The sequence below is a fragment of the Rousettus aegyptiacus genome, unplaced genomic scaffold, assembly GCF_014176215.1.
Source record: "Rousettus aegyptiacus isolate mRouAeg1 unplaced genomic scaffold, mRouAeg1.p scaffold_m13_p_7, whole genome shotgun sequence".
Lineage (NCBI taxonomy): Eukaryota > Metazoa > Chordata > Mammalia > Chiroptera > Pteropodidae > Rousettus > Rousettus aegyptiacus.
In genome coordinates this window covers 60,033,298-60,054,227 of record NW_023416310.1, presented here as the reverse complement: position 1 = coordinate 60,054,227, position 20,930 = coordinate 60,033,298, and the positions used below count along the sequence as shown (strand labels likewise).

The 20,930-nt window shown below is 38.0% G+C and overlaps 1 long non-coding RNA gene across 2 annotated transcripts in view; it reads right to left on the bottom strand.

Annotated features, from left to right (window-relative positions):
• LOC118605394 overlaps positions 1 to 20,695 on the bottom strand; it is an 84,963-nt gene extending 64,268 nt beyond the window's left edge. The window contains exon 1 of one of the 2 annotated variants that reach the window (XR_004952116.1): positions 20,202 to 20,695. This is a non-coding gene — a long non-coding RNA (uncharacterized LOC118605394). The remainder of the gene's footprint in view (positions 1 to 20,201) is intronic. The other variant, XR_004952115.1, reaches the window with a different exon arrangement.
• Between the last annotated feature and the right edge of the window lie 235 nt (positions 20,696 to 20,930).

Below are 20,930 nucleotides of genomic sequence, written 5' to 3'. Positions count from 1 at the left end.
TTTTGCTCTCCAGAAGGATAAGAAAGAGGCTAAAGAATTTGGGTTACCAGAGCCTAAAGCAAGATATAGAGCAAGAGCCGAGCAAGATCAAGCAAGTTGGTCTGGGCCTAGAGAATCAGGCAGATCATCAAGGTGAGAAATAAACCAGAAAACAGGTTTCCAGGCCTGGTAATGTTCCCTAACCCTATTCATCACTGAGGTTCAAAGATGTCTTATCTACTTCTCACCCAAAACACCAACCCTCATGGGTAGAAACATTCAGAAACACAAATGAACTTCAGCTTCTGTCCAAGACAGAGTAATAAGGACTGGATTTATCCTCCCACTCAAAACAACTAAAACACTGAAGAAAACATGTTTTCAAGATACTTGACATCAAGCAATGAGGGTCAGTGATCCCTTAAAGGGGAAAACTAACAAAAATTTCTCCAATTTACTGTTTGCAGAGTGTCCAGGTTGTAGCACAGGGAGGGGAGGCCATGTGGAACTCCATAGTATATGGAAACAATATTCCAAGGAAGCTATGGTGACTGAGCCCTCAGGGAAGATCACTGAAGACCAGGGAGCTCCACACAAAGACAGCTCTTGAAATTTGCAAAAGGTCCCCCTCAAGTCTTCCATTATATGCATGGGAAGAAACTACCTAAAACCAAGGAAAAGGCCACCCCCCTAAAATAGAAGGAACAATTCTCTAGGCTCGCACAAGGCCAAGTTTCTATTTCCACCATCCAAAGTGGAAAATTTCACAATTCATGAAGTATTGGGTAAAGAACTCAGAAGAGTTTTTCTCAGTAGTGGGACAATATTATCACTAGACTACACACTGCTCTAGTCTCACCTAGCAAAGCTTAAAAGTAAGACCTGAAATGATTGAACTATTTCCAAGTAACTTAACTGCATCCAAAAACAAAGTTCAGGTACATTTATAGGAATATGAAACCTACCCAGAAATAACACAAATGACAGAATTAGTACTCAAAAGCATTAAAACAGTTATTATGACTATATTCTATATGCTTGAGAACCTAGAATAAAGAATGAACATGACAGAAACATGAGAGACATAAAAAAGACCCAAATCAAACTTCTAGAAATGAAAACATGAGTTTCTGAAATAAAAAATACACTGGATGGTGTTAAAGAAGAAAAGACATTACAGAAGGAAAGATTAGTAAACTTGAAGACATAGCAATAGCAGTTATTCAATTGCTATGAAATGAAACAGAGAGAGAGCAAAGACTGGAAAAGAAATAAAAAGAGTATCAGTGAACTCTGGGACAACTTAAAGATACATAATATACACGTAATTGGAGTCCCAGAGAGAGCAGGGGACAGAAAGAAAACAATGCCAAAATGTTTCGAAATTTGATAAAAACTATAAACACACAAATCTAAGATATTCCACAAAATCCAAGCACACAAAACACAATGAAAACTACACAAAGACATAACATATAAAATTACTTTCAAACATGGATAAGTAATTTTAAAAGCCACCATGAATAAAAAAGGACATACTGTGTGCAGAAAAGCAAAAATAACAGAAATAGATATCTTGTTTGAAACAAGGGAAGCTAGAAGACAGTGGAACAAATATCTCAAGGTAAAATTGTCATTTTGGAATTTTATATTTAAAAAATATATTTACAGACCAAAAAAGGTTGAAATAAAGCCTTTTCCAGACATACAGAAGCTGATAAAATTCATGGCCAGTAAACCTGCACTGCAAGAAATGGTAAAGTCCATCTGTTGGGCAGAAGGAAAATGATACCAGATGGAAATCTGGATCCAAATAAAGGAATGAAGAGTGTTGGAAATGATAACTATATGGGTAAATGTGACAGATGATTGACTGTTTAAAGCAGTAACATTAATAATATATTTTGGACTTTTTAACTTATGTAGAAATAAAATGTATGACACAAATAGCACAAAGACGGGAAGGGGAGAAATAGAAGCAGCGCATTGTGTTAAATCTCTCGTACTGCACACAAAGTGGTGCACTATCACTTGAAAGTGGACTGTCACAGGCTAAATCATAAAGAAACCACCATAAAAACTCAATAAGGAGCTATAGCTAGTAAACCAACAAAGAAGATAAAATGAAAGTATAAAAAAATACTCAATAGATTCAAAAGGAGGCCCAAAATGAGAACAAGAACCAGACGGGATAAACATAAAACATATAGCAAGATAGTGTATTCAAACCCATTCGTATCAATAATCACATTACATATATATTGCCTAAGTAGTCCAATTAAAAAATGGAGATTTTCAGATTGGATAGAGAATAAAAATTAAAACTCAACCCTATTTTGCGTCCTAAGACAGATGCTTTGTAATCCCTTAACCCACCACGTCCTGATGTCACCTGGGCAAACACATACTTTCCTTGCTATTCTCGGTCTGTAACAGTGTCTACTGCACCCAAGGAGTCTCTGGTCCAGAAACTTTTTATGCCACAACGTTTCACTTTAAGTCTCTTCTCTGCAATGACTCCTCAGTACTGACCCCTGCCACTCAGACTTCATTTTAGGTAACCGTGATTTTGCCCAATCTGTTTCCATCCATTTAACTTGGGCCCCTGTGACCAGCCCTTCTTCCTTCTGGACCTTCTTTCTCTCAGCCATGTGAACCATGACAGTTACGTCAGGATACAGGAGGTCAGAGCACTGTGATGTGGGACTGAGGCTTGTTTGGGCCTGTCTATCAATCTTCCTTCAGCTCCAATTGTCTCTACTCCTCAGGACCAAGCTACGTCAGACGGCCTTAGAACACTGCCTGAAGGTCACTGCCTTTAGCAAGAACTCAGCCAGACAACCACAACGCTTAGGATTAAGTCTCTCTCGTTGCTCACTTTGCCATGACCATGTGCTGCACGCCTCATAATTTCCTGAAATGTGTTCCTCCACTTGTGCTCCAGATTCAACAGAAGCCCCTGGACAGCTGTAGACACTTGCCCACTGGCTTTCCTAATGCAAACACGCTCTCTCTAGCTGTTAAATTATATTCATTCACTTGTGTTAGACGACCTCCCTCCTCCACACAACCTCTGCTGCTGCCACCAGCAGAGCAGCAGCAAAGGACAAAGACTGATTGCCTGGGCTACCTCACTGACGGTTATGTGTTTTTCTACCCTTTGAATGTCATGTTCTGCCTGATGGCCTGAACCTCCTCCCAGTACCTATCCCACTTTAATCATGTGGCTTTGATTCCATCCAGTCTTTCTCACACTGTTGCAATGAACCTTCTCAAAAGAGTGGATGCCTAGGCTGAGGTGGTCCAAATATTTTGGACTCTCTGGTCTTGTGTCTAAGAATAATTGCCTTGGAGAAAACTGGTAACAGATACATTCAACACTATATTTTATACAGTGTTGTTTTCTCCCTAAGAACATCAGAAGTCATACTACTATAGGTGCTCTAGGAGAACAGACAGTACTGGGTCACCTTTGGCTCTTCTGGATGTCTGTCCATATAATTCATTAAATAATGAAGAAGCTATCTTAACGTCGAGCTAAAGCCATGTAAAAGGCATAGACATGGTCATTGTTTTCTCAGCTCAGTTTAGGCTGTGGTTACTGTTCATCCTTGAATTGTTCAGAGACCTTATGCTCCTAGAATAACCCAGGCAGTGGCCTGCTTACTAGAAGTTCAATAAGTACTGTTAACTTTTAGAAGCAATTTTTTGAAGAAAATGGTTTTGGGGTAGAAGTTCTCCCATGGCTAGATTCTGTATATTTGGTGGTTTTGCTAGGGCTGGAGAGATGGAAATAAGGATGTGAAAAGATAGCAAGAGAAGATTTGGGACATTAGGAAACTCTGGGAGCTTCCTCTGGGCACGGAAGTGTTCTTAGTAATGAGAAAGTAACCTTTGGGCTTGGAGTTACCATACCTGCAAGAGAATGAGGAAGGGCAAAGGCAGAGAGTAGGTAGAAATGGTTTTGTCAGTGAACTTTTCAATGTCTTCTTAAATTGTGCACAGTGTGGAAAAGGGGCCCACATCCTGCCCATGAGTGTTGTACAGCGTGAAGGTCAACCAAGGTGGTGTGCACCAACAAGAGGTGGAGCAGAGTTCATTTTTAATCTATGCATCAGGCAGTCCATGATGATGCAAAAAGTAAGCTGCAAACTACAGTTACAGCCTACAACAATAGAATCAACTTCACTGTCCCCTTAGTACATAAAATAGTACAAATGGTGAATGAGCCCTTTTCAACCTTACATATGCATAGACTCATTATTAATTTTGTGATATTGTAAATAATTATTGGAGAACTTTTTCTAGTTTGGCAAAGGGTGTAGAGCATACAAAATGAGGTTCTGTATTTTAAAAAAGCACTTCTCCACCCCCACACATCATCACATTAGGTTAAGAAATACATGAAGGAAAAAAAAGGAAGGCATGAATTAAGGTAGCATTAGCATCGCAACTTAATGATAAGTAACTGGACAACTTGGTACAAATCCCTGTTCTTTAGTGAATTTTGCCTAACAGATTCTTGTGCTATCTTATTCCTAGGACCCCTGATATTAGAGTAGGAATGAATGCTCATGATATATTTACCTCCCCATTCTCTACTTGGAGAGAGCGTGAGGAGGAGAAGGGCTAGGAAAGGAAAAATTCTCACTCCAATGCCATAAGAGATGGGGCTCCATTTGTGGAAGATTTTATATTATCCCACAATCTTAATTGTCTCTATATTTCCGAGAGCTGCAGAAAGAGAAGGAAAGAAAACAAGAAGGAGAGAGAAATAATTATATATGAGTGCTACTATTAGAAGGCCCATGTTTGCAATGTTTTCCCAGAAATAGGACAGGCTGTCACATTGCCTTTCACCCCAGTGTGTAGGGCATTTGGGGCTCCAATCTGTGCTGTGGCTCTAACATACCCCATGAGAATCAAGCCACTCAGCCAGCCAGAACAGGGTTCTCTGAAAGAAGTATTAGGGTTACACTAAAGGAATTCTGAGACAGGAAGACAGTAAAGACTGCCTTGTTAGTGTCCTAACAAGGAAGACTTCAGGGAAGATGTCATGTTTGAAGTGGCCTTCAAGTTTCGTATGGAAGAGTCACTTTTCTAAACCTCAGTTTCCTCATCTTGAAAATGAGGAAATTAGATGGCCCTCAATTTATTAGTATGACTCATTGAGAAGAGTAGGGTTTCCTACTCCACCCATGGGTGATGCCCAGCCCACCCATGGGTGGGAGTTGTTGTGCGTAAGAGAGGCTGCCCTCCCCAAGCCCTGTCATCACACTCAGTGTGGGCTACTTGGGGGGCTGGATATTCTTAAAGTCTGTCATAAATGACTCCAGTTAAGCATATTTAGGGAATAATTAGTTATATCAAGGCAGTTATACTTTCTATGTCCAATCTGGACATAAACACTGTCTCTCTGTTCCCATCTTCAATGTTGATATAGGTTACAACTCACCATCGTCCTATTGATTAGTCAGTTCCAGGCCTGTAACTTTCAAGGGCTGTCAAAATGTCACAGAATGTAGTATATAAAAACTAGGCTCTGATGCTTGACTAACTAGCTTCAGATCCTAGAGCTGATGACTCCTGGTAGATTATATTCCCAACTACAAAATGTGGTTTGAATAATACCCAACTCACAGTTAATGTAAGTGAAACAGCACTAAGCATTCAAGTGCTTTTGTTGGTCATCTTTTAAAGACACAGTTATGCCAGTTGAAAAATGACATAACTTTTATCTCCTACTGTGAGAATGCTGTAAAACTTGAGTTAGATTAGGTTGACAGATAAACCAGTATTGCACAACTCTGCTCTGTAATAAATGAGGTAAGAGCAGCCTTCAGGATTTGACAGGCAATGTCCCATATGGAAACTTCCTGGTGCCCTGAAGGAAATAAGTTCCAATGCACCTGGCCTTATTAGTGGGATTTCTGGCTATGGCCAGTTAGAAGGTCAACAAATTCTCTTCTCAAAAAGCAATTATAAAGATGGGTGAATTTGACAAAAACAACTAATTCAGAGCACTGGAAATTGACCGAAGGCATACTAAAATCTAAGAAACATTTATGCGTGAAAAAACTCCTAAGAATAGAGGGAGTCTGACATTCTTGCCTGGGTCTGCTTCCATCCACCTTCCCCAGGTCAGAGGAGGAAAATGTTCTGCCAGGGCAGGCCATGAGAGCTAGCAGCTTTACAGTGTGATCAAGGGTCTTGCTTGATTTGGAGAAGTAGATGACACCTACATCCATTTGCATAGTCTAGAAATGACAATCTTGGTGGTGGGCGGCTCTATTAGCCTGAGATTGCATTCGTGTTTGAGGCAAGCATATTCCTGGCTGACAGCAGAAACTGGAGGCAGCCCAAGCTATCCACACACTCCTGGTCAACCATGAGGTTATACACAAGACACAGAGGGAATGCAAAAAAGATGGTGGGGTAGGTAAACGATGCACTCCTGCTCTCATGACCTCATTAAAATTGCAACTAAATTATGGAACAGTCAACCTAGAGAACAATATGATGACTAGCCGAACAGAACTACTATAACTGAGGATATCAAGAGATCACGTGAAGACCAGCAGGAGGGGTGAAGATGTGTAACAGGCTGGTCCCACACCCACATGATTGAGCAGCTGGAGGGATATCTCAGCCCCTGGGAGGAGCGAGGGGCTCTTCAGCCCAGGGTTCCACTGTGGCAAAGAAGAGTCCTTACAAATCTGGCTGTGAAAAAAAGTGGAGATTCTGACCATCGAGCTGAGACATCCCTTAATGGGCCCGCAGACACTCACCCTGGGCTCTGGCGGAGGGGCAGCAGCTCAGGAGGTGCCAGAGACATACAGGAAAAGACTGTGCCATGTGGCTTCATGGCAAGAGCTGGAGGGATAGCTGCCATGTCCCTTTGTTAAGCCCTCCTCCAGTGCAGCCTGCAAGCGGGCACCATCTTGCTTGTGTTGACACTTCCCCACTCACGGCCAAATCTGAATCTACGTTGGCCAGTGAGATTGGCTCGCCCCACCCCATGACACGCTGAGACTCAGCTCCGCTCAACTTGCAATTGCTCATGACCATTTTGTTACTGGGCAACCAGCACCCCCCCCCCCCCCGCCCCCGGTGCTCTCAGCAGCAGGTTCCTTCAGAGCAATAAACAGGCCTCCGCTGCTGCACCTCAAGAGACACATTTGATAATTGGCAACCAGTCCTGGCCTGAGCTACAGTATTTCTTGAACAAACCTCAGGGGTCTTTGGGCCTGAGATGGGCAGTGGCTAGCTTCAGTGTGATCTGAGACTCTTGCGAGTGGCCACAGGCTCAGCATTGGCACCTTAGGGCATCCTGGGCCTTACACTGAGTTTTCCCAGGCCTGGTACTAGTGGCAGCTGGCCTCAATTCATAGCATAATCTCTCCTACATGCCTCCATGTCCAGCACAGTCAGTGAGCAACCATGGGTAGCTTTGTAGCTCCTATCAGGTAGCCCTGGGTGGTCACAAGGAGTAGCTGAACTTGACCTGCATGGAAGCCTCTTTCAAGGGGATCCAAAACCAGCATGCCCAGGAGACTAGCATTAGATTTTGAAAGAGCACTATCTAATTAGCCCCACAAGCGGCACACCCAAAGGGTGGTCTCAACAGGTACACAAGCCCCGTGGGGGCAAATGCTACTCCATGGGATCAGCCCCCACACAGCAGCTCATACCCTGTGAGTGTGGCCAATCCTCACAGCCAGTCAGCATGAGGGACAATCCCACTCACCGATGTGCCAACAGCAATCAAGAGTCAACTAGAACAGGAGGACTCCCACAGCCCACCAAGAGATGCTCTTGGAGCACCTGGCATGGATGATCAGGGAGACTGAGCTACTGGGCTACACAGGACACCTACTACAGAAGGCCATGAGGCTAAGACTGAGAGACATGGCAGATCTAAATAAAACACAGAAATGAACACAAAGAGTCAGCCAAAGTGAGAAAATAAAGAAACATGTCCCAAATGAAAAAACAGGAGAAAACTCCAGATAAAGAAGTAAATGAAATAAAGACAAACAACCTACCAGATATAGAGTTCAAAACACTGGTTATAAGGATGTTCAATGAACTTAGGGGAAGAATAGACGATCTCAGTGAGAATGTCTACAAAGAGATAGTAAGCATAAAAAAAGACATAGAAATCTTTAAAAAGAACTAGACAGAAATGAAGAAAACGATGACTGAAATGAAGAATATACTAGAAGAAATCAACAGTAGATTAGATGAAGCAGAGGATCGAATCAGTTATTTGGAAGACAAGGTAGAAAAAGCACCTAATCAAAACAACCAAAAGAAAAAAGAATGTTTTAAAATGAGGATAGTTTAAGAGACCTCTGGGACAGGATCAAGTGTAACCATATTTGCATCATAGGGGTAACAGAAAGAAAAGAGAGAAAGCAAGGGATTGAATACCTTTTTGAAGAAATAATGAATAAAAACTTCTCTAACCTGGTGAAGGAAATAGACATACAAGTTCAGGAAGTACAGAGAGTCCCAAACATGATGAACCCTAACAGACCCACACCAGGACACATCATAATAAAAATGGCAAAGGTTAAAAACAAAGAGAGAATCCTAAAAGCAGCAAGAGAAAGGCAGCTAGTTACTTACAAGGTACTCCCATAATACTGTCAGTTGATTCTTCAACAGAAATGTTTCAACAGAAATGTTTCAGGCTGGAAGGGACTGGCACAAAATAGTCAAAGTGATGAAAAGCAAGGACCTACAGTCAAGACTACTCAACCCAACAAAGCTATTAAAACTGAAGGAGAAATAAAGAGCTCCCCAGTCATGAAAAAGCTAAAGGAATTCATCACCACCAAACCAATAATATTACAAAAAATGTTGAAGGGGCTTCTTTAAGAAGAAGAAAAGAAAGTTAAAAACAAACAAACAAACATAAATATGAATAATAAAATAGCAATAACTATGTCCCAATCAATAATCACTTAAAATGTATATGAATTAAATGTTCCAATCAAAATGCATAGGGTAGCCGAATGGATAAGAAAACAAGAGATACATCTACTGTCTACAAGAGACCCATTTCAAATCAAAAGATACATGCAGACTGAAAGTAAAGAGATGGAAAAAGATATTTTATGCGAATGAAAAATTTAAAAGCTGGGATAGCAATACTTATATCAGACAAAATAGACTCTAAAACAAAGGCTATAAGAGACAAAGAAGGACATTACATAAAGATAACAGGAGCAATTCAACAAGAGAATATAACCCTAGGAAACATATATGCACCCACATAGGAGCACCAATATATGTAAAGCAAATGTTGACTGACATAAAGGGAGAGATTGGCATTAATATAGTCATAGTAGGGAACTTTAACACCCCATTGCCACCAATGAACAAATCTTCTAGACAGAAAATAATAAAGAAACAGTGGCCTTAAGTTACACCCTAGACCAGATGGATTTAATTGATATTTTTAGAGTATTTCACCCCAAAATGGCAAAATATACATTATTCTCAAGTTCACATGGAACATATTCCAAGATAGGCTGCATGTTAAACCACAAAACAAGTCTCAATAAATTTAAAAAGATTGAAATCATATCAATTCTCTGACCACAACAAAACTAGGAATCAATTACAAGAAAAAAATTCAAAAATATACAATGGAGGCTAAATAACCTGCCACTAAACAATGAATGGGTTAATAACGAGATCAAGACAGAAGTCAAAAGATACCTAGAGACAAATAAAAATGCAAACACAATGACCCAAAATTTATGTGACACAGGAAAAGCAGTCCTAAGAGGAAAATTCATAGCAATACAGGTCTACCTCAAGAAGCAAGCAAAATCTCATATAACCAATCTAAGCTTACATCTAAAAGAATGAAAAAGAACAGCAAACAAAATCCAAAATGAGTAGAAGAAAATAATGAAAGTCAATGGAATTAAGTGAAATAAAGTCTAAAAAAACAATAAAAAAGATCAATGAAAACAAGAGCTGGTTCTTTGGAAAGATAAACAAAAGTAATAAACTTTTAGCCAGACTCATCAAGAGAAAAAGAGAACCAAATAAATAAAATCAGAAATGAAAGAAGTGACAACTGACTCTATAGAAATATAAAAGATTATAAGAAAATACTATGAGCAATTATATACCAGCAAATTGGACAATCTGGAAGAAATAAACACATCTCTAGAAACATACAGTTTTCCAAGACTTTTTTCTTCCTAGTCAAGAAGAAACAGAAAATCCAAATCGAAATCGAGTCATTAATTAAAAAAACTCCCAACAAACAAATGTCCTGGGCTGGTTGGCTTCACAGGTAAATTTTACCAAACATTCAAAGAAGAATTAATACCTACTGTTCTCAAACTATTCCAAAAAATTCAAAAGGAGGGAAGGCTCCCAAGCTCAGTTTACAAGGCCACAGTTACCCTAATTTCAAAACCAGACAAAGACATTATACACACACAAAAAATTATAGGCTGATATCCCTGACGAACATAGATGCAAAAATTCTCAACAAAATATTAGCATACCAAATTCAGCAAGGATTAAAAAGATCATACACCATGATCGAGTTAAGTTTATTTCTGGGATGCAAGACTGGCTCAATATCTGAAAATCAATTAATCACATTAACAAATTGAAAGATAAAAATCATATAATCATATTAATGTATACAGAAAAGTGTTTGACAAAATCCAGCATCCATTTATGATAAAAACTCTCAGCAAAGTGGAAATAGATGAAACATACCTCAACAAAATAAAGGCCAACTTTGACAAACTCACAGATAACATATTCAACAGGGAAATACTAAAAGAGTTTTTCTTAAGCTCAGGAACAAGACAAAGATGTCCACTTCCACCACTTTTATTCAACATCCGAAGTCCTAGCTACAGCTATCAGACTAGACAAAGAAATAAAAGGCATTTGAATTGAAAAAGAAGAAGTAAAACTGTCATTATTTGCAGATGAAACGATGCTATATAGAGAGAACTCTAAAGTTTCCACCAAAAACCCGTTGTAACTGATAAATAAATTCAGTAAAGTAGCAGGATACAAAATTAATATTCAGAAATTGGTGCATTTTTATATGCCAATAATGAACTATCAGAAAGAGAAATTAAGAAAACAATCCCATTTACAATTGCATAAAAAAAATACCTAGGAATAATTTACCTAAGGAGGTAAATGACCTGTACTCTGACACTTATAAGTCGCTGAGGAAAGAAATTGAAGAAGATACAAATAAATGGAAACATATACAGTGCTCACAGATAGGAAGAATTAACATCATTAAAATGTCCATACTATACTTTCCCCTAGAAGACATACAGCAAACATATGAAAAGATGTTCATCGTTGCTACCTATTAGAGAAATGCAAATCCAAATCGTAATGAGATACCATCTCACACCTGTTAGAATAACTGTTATCAACAGGACAAGTAATAACAAGTGTTGGAGAGGATGTGGAGAAAAAGGAACCCTCATACACTGCTGATGGGACTGCAAATTGGTACAGCCACTATAAAAAACAGTATGGAGCTTCCTAAAAAAACTAAGAATTGATCTACCATATGATCCAGCAATCTCTACTGGGTATTTACCCCAAAAACTTGAAAACCCATATCTGAAAAGATATTTGCACATGAATGTTCATAGTAGCGTTATTCACAGTGGCCAGGACATGGAAACAACCGAAGTGTCCTACAATACATAATTGGCTAAAGAAGCTGTGGTACATATATACAATGGAATATAACTCAGCCATAAGAAGAGATGAAATACTGCCATTTGCAACAACGTGGGTGGACCGTGAAATAATCATGCTAAGTGAAATAAGCCAGACAGAAAAGGTTGAAAACCACATGATATCACTTATATGTGGGATATAAACCTGAAAGCGACAAATGAACAGAACAAATAAGCAGAGACTCATGGGCATGGACAATAGACTAGCAGTTACCAGAAGGTAAGGGGAAGCGGGGAGAGGGGCGGTAGATAGAGTAAAAGGGGTCTCTATCTAACAGAGGTACACCTGGGGTAATTAACTAATAAAAGTGTTTTTTTTGCACACACGAAAAAACAAAACTGATATTGCTCTTAGTAATATTTTTTTTCTGATACATCACATCTGGCAAGAGAAACAAAAGAAATAAAGAAACGGGAATACATCAAACTAAAATATTTTTGCATAGTAAAGGAAACTGTCAACAAAACAAAAAGACAACCTACTGCATGGAAGAAGATATTTGCCAATGATATATCTGATAAGGAGTTAATATTCAAGATTTATAAAGAACTCATATACTGAACACCAAAAAAACCAAATAATGCTATTAAAAAATGGGCAGAGGACCTGAATAGGCATTTTTCCAAAGAGGAAATACAGACGGCCAATAAATGTATGAAAAGATGCTCAGCATCATTAATGATCAGACAAATGCAAATTAAAACCACAATGAGATATCACCTCACACCTGTTGGATGGTCATTATCAAAAAGACAACAAACAACAAGTTTTGGCAAAGATGTGGAGAAAAAGGAACCTCTTCACTGCTGGTGGGATGGCAAATTGGTGTAGCCACTATGGAAAACAGTTTGGAGGTTCCTTGAAAAATTAAAAATAGAACTACTATATGACCCAGCAATTCCACTTCTTGGTATTCATCCAAAGAAAAAGAGTAATTTGAAAAGATACACACAAACTTATGTTCGCCACAGCACTTATTTACAAATAGCAAAGACAAGGAAGCAATCTAAGCACTTATAGATGATTGGATAAAGAAGTAGTACATATATACAATGAAATATTACTTAGCTATAAAAAAAATGAAATCTTGCTATTTGCAATGACATAGATGGACTTAAAGGGTATTATGCTAAATAGAATAAGTCAGAAGGAGAAGGACAAATACCATATGATTTCATTTATATGTGCAATCTAAAAACAAAACAAAACAAAACAAAATAAACAAGCAAAACAGAAACAGACTCATAGATAAAGAGAACAAATGGTGATTGCCGGAGAGCAAGGGGTTTGGGAGTCTGGGTGAAAAAGATGAAGGGATTAAGAAGTACAAATTGGCAGTTACAAAATTGTCACAAGGATGTGGAGTACAGCATAGGGAATACAGTCAATAACATTGTAATAACTATGTATAGTGCCAGGCGGGTACTAGATTAATGGGGGGAGGGGTTTAGTTGCTTCATAAATTATATAAATGGCTAACCATTATGCTATATACCTGAAACTAACATAAAATAGTATTGAATGTCAACTCTAATTAAAAAATAAAAATAAAATAAATAAATAAAATAAAAGTGGTCTGAAATTTGAATGTGCTCTCGATCGCTCACAGTTTTATCAGTACAGAACAACCCTTATTGGCTCCAATTACTTAAGCAAAACCTCTGCCACATCTAACACTCTAATCAAAAGGCAGAAATCATCATACTCATCATACTAGATTAAAAACTAACATCTACCTATATGATGTCCACAAGAGATAAAAGACATAGATTCAAAGACACAAAGAGATTGAAGATAAAATGATGGAAAAAAATATTCAAAATAGTGTTCATAAGGGAGCTCAAGTGCTGAAACTAATATCAGACAAAACAGACTGACATGAAAGAACTATTATTAGAGATATGAAGTAATATTTTACAGTGATAAAGGATCAACACATCAGGAAGTAAAACAATTACAAGTGTATACATATTGAAAAACAGAGCTTCAAAATACACGAAGCAAAAACAGACATAATTGAAATCGAACTAAACAATTCCACAATAGCAACTGAATATTTCGATACCCCCCTCAATAAACTTGATAGAAAAACTAGATACAAAATCAACAAGGATATAGAAGAGTGGAACAACACTACCAACTAATTCACTTTGACATAACACAGAACACTCTGACTGCAGATATACATTCTTTTCAAGTTTCTATGTAACATTTCCTAGGAAAGCCCATATGTTAGGCCATAAAACAAGACCTAGTGTATTTAAACAGATTAATTAAACAAAGTATTCTCTGACTACAATGGGGTTAAATAAGAAATCAACAAAAGAAATCTGAGAAATCTCATAATGTTTGGAAATTAAATAACACACATCTAAATAACCTGTAAGTTAAAGAAGATGTCACGGGGGAATTAGAAAATATGTTAAGCTGAGCATAAATAAAAACACAACATATAAAAATATGTAGGATTCAGATAAAGCAGTGCTTAAATGGATATTTAACTATAAATATATATAAATTTATATTTATGTATAAAATATAAATTATAAATTTAAAAATTATAAATATATAAATATACAAAGAAAGCTCCCAATAATCTAATCAATAACCTAATATTCCACAATAAGAAAATAGAAAATGAAGGCCAATCTAAATACAAAACAAGTAGATGAAAGTAATGAAGACTAGAAGAGAAATCAATGAAATAGAAAACCAAAAAAAAAAAGAGAAAAATTAATAAAATTCAAATCAGTTCTTCGGAAAGATCAATAAAATTGAGAAGTCTTTATCTAGACTGATGAAGAAAAAGAGAGAGAAGGTACAAATTTACAAAATCAGGAATGAGAAGACATCATTACTTAGTCTACAGATATTAAAGGCATTATGAGAGAACTATTATAAACAAATTTATGCCAAAAAAAAAACTTAGATAAAAAAGACAACTTCTCAGAAAGACAAAAATTACCAATTCTTACTCATGCAAAAATAAAATCTGAATAGGATATTCTAAGAAGTAGAGAAATTGAATTTGTTTACATCTTCCCATAAAGATAGCTCTGAACCTGACGGCTTCAAATAACAAAAGAACATATAGTATCAACCCTTCACAAACTTAGAAAATGGAAGAGGGTATATTTCCTGACTGATACTGGGAGGCCAGTATTACTCTGGTAGCAAAGCCAGGCAAAGAAACCTCAAAAAAAGAAAACTGCAGACCAGTATCCCCAATATACATAGATACATTAATCTTTAGCAAAATGTTAGCAAACTGAATCCTGAAACATAAAAAAAGGACGATAACATCATGACAAAGTGGGATCTACCCCTAAAACTCAAGGCTGGTTTAACACCTGAAAATCAATTGATATAATACAGTACATTAATAAAATAAAGGACAAAATCCTCACAATCATTTCAATAGAAAAGCATTTGACAAAATCCAATATGCATTTGTGATAAAAGCTCTCAAGACATTAGGAAGAAGAGAGGTGTTCCACAACTCGATAAAGGGCATCTGGAAAAAACCCATTGCTAACATCATACCAGCTGGTGAGAAAGTGAATGCTTTTCCCCTAAAAATCAAGTACAAGGCAGCAATGTCTACTCTTATCACTTCTTTGCAACATGGTACTGGGGGTTTTGGCCAGGAACATAGGCAAAAACAACAACAAAAAATAAAGTCATCCAGGTTGGAAGGAAATATATAAAACTGTCTTCATTTTCATAAGACATAATTTTGTATGTTATAAATGCCAAAAAATCTACATAAAATGCATAAGAACTTAGCAAGGTTGATGGACAAGATTGATATAAAAAATCCATTGTATTTTCATATGTTAGCACTGAAAAATCTAAAAACAAAATTAAGACAACAATTCCATTTACAGTAGCATCACAGATAATAAAATACTTAGGAAAAAGTTAACAAAAGAAGTATAAGGTTTACACACTGAGACACTGAAGCCTCAATATTGTCAAGATGGAAATTGATCTGTAAATCTAACACGATCCCTATCAAACTCTTAGTAAGTTTTATAAGAACTGACAACTTGATTTTTTAAAAATCTGTATGAAAATGCAAGGAACTTAGAGTAACCACACCAAGTTTTTAAAAGAAGAACAAATTAAGGATTTATAGACGGAAAGCAGATTAATGGCTACCAAATTAACCTAATTAATTGCAAATGGGCATGGGAGAACTTTTTGGGCTAGTGGAAATGTTTGAAACCAGATTGTGATGACAATCACATACCTCCATCAATTTGCTAAAAATCATTGCATTGTACACTTACAATGAGTGAATGTAAAGGTGTGTAAACTGTGCCTCAATAAAGCTGTTTAAACTCTTGAAAACATGAACTGTGGAAACAGAACACCCAACTGCAGTCGGATTGGCTCTGTTTCAGTTTGAATCATTGCTGCTGCTGAAGTTATGTTAGAATTTGAAATAATTATGTGACTTTAATTGCTACATCTCCAGGAAATACCTAACAATATTTTAAGAAATAAATATTCAATAAATTTTGTTGTTTATTTATAACGATTTACTACTTGCCGTGCTTTCTTCAGTGCAAGCCGCTGTCCTTCTCAGGGCAGAATACTACTCAGTACATGCAGCAATTAATTAAGAGCTCAGCTCCTGCACTGGAAGCAAGCAGAAGCGCAAAGAAAGCCCAACAGATGCCCCCAAAATGAGTGTGGTTCTTCTAGCAAGTTCCTGCCATATGCTGGGAAATACTCACTTCCTGTCAGGAGTAGCAGTAAAATAATTAGCCAGAAAAAGAAAAAACAAAAACAAAAACCACAACAACAAAAAAAACCTTTAAATTGTATGCACTGGCCGTTGAAATGTGTAAATGTAAAAATCAGCTCATGTGTTGAATCAACTTTGGTCATGACCAAGTGCAGAGGTTGTTAAATTGAGAGGGGCTATTTAAAGAGAAAGATGGGATAGGGATGGGGTGGGTATGATATCAAGACTAACACTAGTTAACTGGCTTTGTGATAGATGAGTAGACCAAACAAACCAGATAACCAGGAACAGAGCCACATAATATTCTCATATGCTACAATGAAAAAAAAGAATACACTATACTACACTGAAATTAACTATACTAGAAGCTAAGATAGCAAACAATTGAAAGCAGGTTTCAGCAAGCTTTTGTTATAAATGACCAGATAGTAAATATTTTGTACTTTGCAGGTCACATATATCTATCCCTTACTCTATCTCCTCCTCACTTTTCTTCTTCTTCAACAAACCTTTAAAAATGTAAAAACCATTCTTAGTTCACCAGCAGGCTATAGGAAAAGGCCATAGTTTTCAACAAGATGCAGAAATGATATAAACAGAAAATTGATAAACATACCAAAATAAGTTCTTACATGGAAAGAGGGAAATATAAATTAAAACATAACATTCTGAGATAACATTGCACACCCTTAGTTTGCAAAAAAAATAGTCTAAGTGTTTCAAGGGATGCAGATCAACTGAAATTCCTACACTGCTAGTGGGAGTGTAAACTGATTCCACCACTTTGGAGGGCAATTTTGCACTATATGGGGAATTTGAAGATGTACACACCGTGTAATTCAATAACTCCACTAACAGTGCTATGGAAAAAATGCGAAACCATTCAATGTGTATTACTGGATAATCAATTGTTTATAAATGAAGTACATAAATATAATATATGCATATAAATAAATATCAGTTCAGATGAATAATATAGAATTTTATATATATTCACATGGGCGAATACTATAAAAATTTGTTGTATCGAAAATTATATTGCAAGTTGAGACACTGTGAAGAAGCAACTAGGAGTACTTGGCATCAAAATATATTATAAAGCTATGGTGGTTAAGGCAATATAGAATTAGTATAAGAATAGGCAGATGGAACTGAAGAAACCTAGAAATGAACCTGTGTAAGTTGGAAATGAGCAGCACTATAGACCAGTGGGAAATGAACAGCACCATAGATCAGTGGAAAAGGACAGACTTCTCAATAAATGAAATGGGGACAATCAGTTATCTATAAGAAAAAAATATGGAATTAGATCCTTGCCTTGTACCATATTACAAACATCAATTTCAGGTAAATTAAATAGAAATGTGAACAGCAAAACTGTAGAACTCTAAGAGGAGAATATCTTTATGATGTCAGAACAACGACAAAAAGTTTTCTTAGATAAACCCCCAAAGTGCTAACCATAAAAAGAGAAGATTGATAAATTTGACTACATTAAAATTGAGAATATTTCTTCAACAAAAACACCACTAAAAATGAAAAGGCAAGCCACAAACCAGAGGTAAATATTTGCAACATATATTACCAATAAAGGATTAACACGCACAGTATATAAAAAGTTTTTACAAATCAATAAGAAAAAAGACAAGCCCAATAGAAAAATGAACAAGGAATGCAACAGTCACACAGAAAAGAACCATAAATGACCAATAATCATATGAAAGATGATCAATATCATTAATCATAAAGGAAATAGGCTATAATAAGATATCATTTTGTCCCCAGCAGACTGTCTGGTGTTGAAAAGACCATGAAACATCCAGAACACTTAAATACTGCTGGTAGAGGTACAAACTAGTCAAAACTCTTATAGTTTCTGGTACTTCCCCAAGGCTAAGAAATTTGTCAGAGTCACACAGCTAGAGAATGGTTCCAAAGCCATTGTTCTTTCCACCTGAGACACACACACACACACACACACACACACATAGAGTCTTTTTCCAGTTCTTTGTGGTCTCTCCCTGTCTGAACCTCTGTATTTCATTTTGTGTCTGATCTCCCTCTGGCAAGGAACAATTGCTGCCCTCATTTGTCATCTTCTTAGATACAGACCACCCTCCTACTTATACTTCTCTGCTGGTACTGACATATCCTTGCTTCCAATCTATGACTAACTGGTGTCTTGTGGCGAGAAGGCACTCAGTACATATTTGTCAGTTGACTAGCCAGCATTTCCCTAAGGGCATTCTGGAAAGCAGCCATGGACTTGGCCACTTCTGCCAGTTCTACTTGCAACACAAAGTTCCTTGTCTCCCAAATTTCATGAAAAAGTGCTCCAATTCCTGCTGGTCAGGAGAGAACCTCTCGAGTCCTGACACCACCTGGGAAGCCCAGAGACAATCCTCTCATGAACCTCCATATAAACAGCCCAAGCCCATGCCTACTGCTAATTTTTAAAATGCCCCAACACAAATCCTTTTTGTCATTTAGGAGAGCAGGGTCCCTTCTGCCCCACAGAAAAACAAAAGCCCTGTTGGCTTCCTTTCAAATATGCTAATTGCCCAGCTTCCAAGTTTCAGCTCAAGGCCCATTTTTATGCCTGATTTAAAAATAAAGGCCTCACAGACAATGAGGTCTTGAATGGAAATGCTGACAACGCTGACTGGTGAGAACAAACAGCTATTCCAGGAAGGAAACAAGGCAGGGAGGCTGTGGGCACCATTCTGCCTTGCCTTACACTGGAACCCCTGGCTGTCAGCCCCACCTTAGAAGTGCTTCAGGCTCCATAGGCCCCAGCCCAAGACTGACTTCTTCACTGGGGTGTGAGGAAATGTGATCCCATCTTTGTGTTTCTTCAGCATAAAAGTAGAATGAGCTTTGTCCTTTTCAGTTATATTGGAGAAGAGTTTGGATACCTGCACATGGGGGAACCATTTCTGAAGCTCCAGATAAACAATGTGCTCACACGGACCTAGGGAACAGGGTCCCGGGAACCAGTGTACAGTTTCTCTGTTCCGGTCGGTGCTAGCTCTTTGTTTGGAGGAAGTCCAGGCAGTATTTAAAACAGTAGCCACAAATAACAGGCTTTCCGGAGCGTCTGAAATAAGTCTAAAGTACGGTGAGTGGATGGACTTCACAAACATCACTTTACTGGATGACGCTGAGAGCTAACGTCATAATCCAAAGGATCTGGGCCCAAATACAAATTGTAACAGCTCCATCTGGCTGGCAGTTTTAATGTTCTGTGTCCACGGAGACTGCACCCCCTATTCTCACCCAAATGAGTGTGAAGTGAGTCCATGTTATCATCAGCTTTCACTTAAATTTGCTAGTGAAGTTGATATTATTGTCCCCATTTATGGTGAGGATCGCAAGCCTCAGAGAGGTTAAATCAATTAAATCAGTTACCGTAGACCACACTGTTAGTAAGTGATAGAGATGACATTTAAAACCAAGAGTGAGAAGTGATGGGGTTCAAGACATGCTGCCCCGATTATGGCGCCTTGAAACATTGAAAACATGAAGCTGAAGGAGTTTGAGGAAACTAGATGCAGGAAGATGGCTCTGACTTTCCCTTGACCCTTCTCCCCTGAAATAATCATAAGACCCTCATGTGACAGGGTCCCTCCCTGTACCTGGAGGGAAAGAGCATCCTTCTCTCCAGGAGCAAAGGGACCCCAAAGAAGAACTTAGGTAAGTTTCCAAAACTTACCTCCTGTACTTTGACCTCTCACACTTCTACGCAATGGCCCTGGTCATCAAACAGCATAAAGGTACTCAGGTCCAACTTTCTCCGCATCTTCTCTTCCTCATGAAGACTCCCATGTCACATGAAATTCACATAAATGCTTTCCTCCTGTTGATTTGTTTTCAGTCAGCTTGATCTTCAGACCCAGCCAGGGATACTAAAAGGGTGAAGGAAAACTTTTTCCTCCCCCACAGATGCTACGCTGCCCCACCCTTGCTGCTCAAAGAGTGGGCTCCAGACCACAGTATGTGGCTTGCCTGAAAACTTCTCAGAAATGCAGTGTCTCGGGCCCCACCTGAACCGGAATTTGCGTTTTAACAAGATCTTCAAGGCTTCACGTACATATGAAAGTTTGAGAGGTGCTGACTCACATCCCATCCCTTCTCATGTGACCCAGCTGCAGTGCAGGAACAGATGAGCATGGAGCTTTGAGGACCTTGGAAGATAAAACTGGGCATGACTTAAAGATCCCAGGAGAGTGGAGGGCCAGGTGGAAGGATATGAAGGATTCAGCATCACAGTTATGTTATGTCTCAAAGGACTGCCTACCTAGGGGGCAGTGCGAAAAAGAATAAAGCGATAGCCTCTGGGTCTACAGCTATTCGAATCCCAGGAAATTTGTTAAATTTTCTCAATCTCAGTTTCTTTATCTCCAAAATGAGAATAATGGTACAGCGTAGGTTATTCTGTTTT